We start from the raw sequence: 2403 nt of genomic DNA, 5'->3' as shown, positions 1-2403 counted from the left end.
TAATTTCATTTTTTAGACAAATACATTAATTTTTTTGACAAAATACTGTCCAAAAAGAACAAATGGGTGCAGGATAGTTGACTGCTAAGCTCTGTCAAGACAGGCTAAGATGGTCCTTCATAATTCCTGCTTCACTTAAGGTCTGTCAGATATTCTGGGCCAAAGGCCCAGCATTACAAGGAACACTGGGGACTGTCCAGGAAGTCAGGATTTCTGCCCAGTGTATAAGTTTTGGAAGTTATGTCTTTGTGCTTCCTGCATATTCAGGTAATATTTAATTCCTTCTCAAATTTCCAACAGGATTGAAGACTAGTTATAGTCTTGCAATTGAACTTAAGTTGTTTAGCATTAAAGCAGATGTTCCAGATTTGAAAGGATGTTTTCAGATAGTAATGCAAGTTAAAATCAAACATTTTTGAGGTACAGAATCATAAACTCTTTAACTTAAGATAGATGATAGAATACTTTATCTATATTGCCAAATATAATGAACTGAACAGTATAAATATATATTATACCTTATAATTAGCAAAATTGTTATAATTGTGTTCAATTTATACCAGAGAGAAAAGAGCCTTTTTAATTGGACAAAAAGGGGGAAATGTAGTAGGTTTGGTCTAATGTTGCTTGCATTCTAATGTTAATTTGGGTCCCTAAATCTGTTTGCATGAGAGAGTCCACATGTAAGACACTGAAGGACCCTATCCCCAGTTAATTCTGATTGGTAAATAAAGATGCCAGCAGTCAATAGCTTGAGAGAAGAGACAGATGCAATTTAGGTTTCCTGGGCTTGGGAGCACAAGGGAAGAGAAGGAGAGAGCTGATGTGCCTTAGCAGAGTGTGCAGGAGAGATACAAGAGCCACCATGCGGTAGGGATGCAAGGAGAGCAGGTTGGGGGGCTCTAGGCTGAGAAAACATGGTGCATTGTCGGGACTCCATAGAGAGAAACACATAAAAAAACTTCTGGTGGTGTGCCAGCTTCTCGTCACTTCCTTGGACTCTGGCTGATTGGTAGAGTGACGTCAGCATGTACTGAGGCAAGCCACTGGCTGAGGTAAGACCCATGGAGGACACATGATATTTGGAGGGAATATAAAAAGGACCCACAGACTGTGACAGATGCTGAGCTTGAGGCTTGCTTGTGGAGCTTGCTTGACTTGCTTGCATAGCTCATGCTTGTTGGTCTCACGTATTCAGTGATCTTTGCTTCACTGAGAGGCATAGCCAAGAACTTCTCATGGTTTCCATGCTGATTCTTCCTGTTGACTCATGCCAAGGCCAAGGCCTCACTATCTCTGTTAGGTACTGCCATTGCTGATGATATGTGTTAGTATCCTGTCTCTACTGAATTGGACTGCTGGCCACTGATGACCTGTGAACTGAACTCCCGAATTCCTGAAAACATAGATGGGATTTGCTCCAAAGAACCATTTCTAAACAGGTCCACTTCCCCTGTATCCTTTCTTTTTCACTACTTCTGGTGGGTGGTGGGCTACAAGGGAGGGGGTGTTGAAGCATTAAAAAAACATTAAAAATAAGCTTTGAAAAAAATTAAAGTTACAGCTAGTTGATTAATGAATGACTGAGCAGGAGAGAGAATCGAACTCCCAGGCAGGGGAGGGAGTGGGAGAGTGGGGATAAGTCATGGGAAGAGAGTCCTGGAGAAATCAGGAGAAAACACCAGGAGCCCAGAGAGATAGATCAGTACTAACATGCAAGTAACACTGGGATTCTGGCTGGGAGGCACCCAGATTAGTTTAGAGGATTAACCTAGAGTAATCCTGCTCATTTGTTGTGCCCTTAAATCTTTATAAATAAATATAGTAGTCCAGTCTCAATTACTTAGGAGCTAGCTGAGTAAGAGGAAAACTGAAATTCATTAAACAGCCACTAATGGAGTACCGATGAAACCATACAAGCATAAAGAATGTGTGCTTCCAGGTTGTAGGATGACCTTGAGCCCTCAAAAGCGACATGGCAGTTCTCTTAAAGCTGGGCGTTTTCTGCAGTGGCCAAGGAGCTCGAGCTCTGTTACTCCGAAGCCAGGTGGTCAGACCTGCTTGTGTGTCAATGTTTCTCCAGGACCGGCCTACCCCAGCATGGTGTGGTACCCGGCACATTCACCTGTCACCAAGCCACCATGCTGGTTCCAAGGCTGCATCTCTCCACTGGACCAGTGAGAAGGTTGTCAGTGTTTTGCTCTTGGGCCTGCTCCCTGCTGGGTACTTGAATCCCTGCTCTGTGGTGGACTACTTTCTGGCTGCAGCCCTTCGCCTGCACAGTTACTGGGGCCTTGGACAAGTGGTTATTGACTACGTTCATGGGGACATCCTACCGAAGGCTGCCAAGGCGGGCCTCTTGGCACTCTCAGCTATGACCTTTGCTGGGCTTTGCTACTTCAA

The 2403-nt window shown here is 43.9% G+C and overlaps 1 pseudogene; it reads left to right on the top strand.

Moving 5' to 3' along the window:
* The first annotated feature begins 1827 nt into the window (after nucleotides 1-1827).
* Nucleotides 1828-2401, top strand: LOC116100328 (annotated as a pseudogene).
* Nucleotides 2402-2403: the final 2 nt, after the last annotated feature.

This window comes from Mastomys coucha, unplaced genomic scaffold, assembly GCF_008632895.1.
Source record: "Mastomys coucha isolate ucsf_1 unplaced genomic scaffold, UCSF_Mcou_1 pScaffold21, whole genome shotgun sequence".
Classification (NCBI taxonomy): Eukaryota; Metazoa; Chordata; class Mammalia; order Rodentia; family Muridae; genus Mastomys; species Mastomys coucha.
Note: the sequence above shows the minus strand (reverse complement) of the source record. Positions and strands in the feature narration are given on the sequence as shown.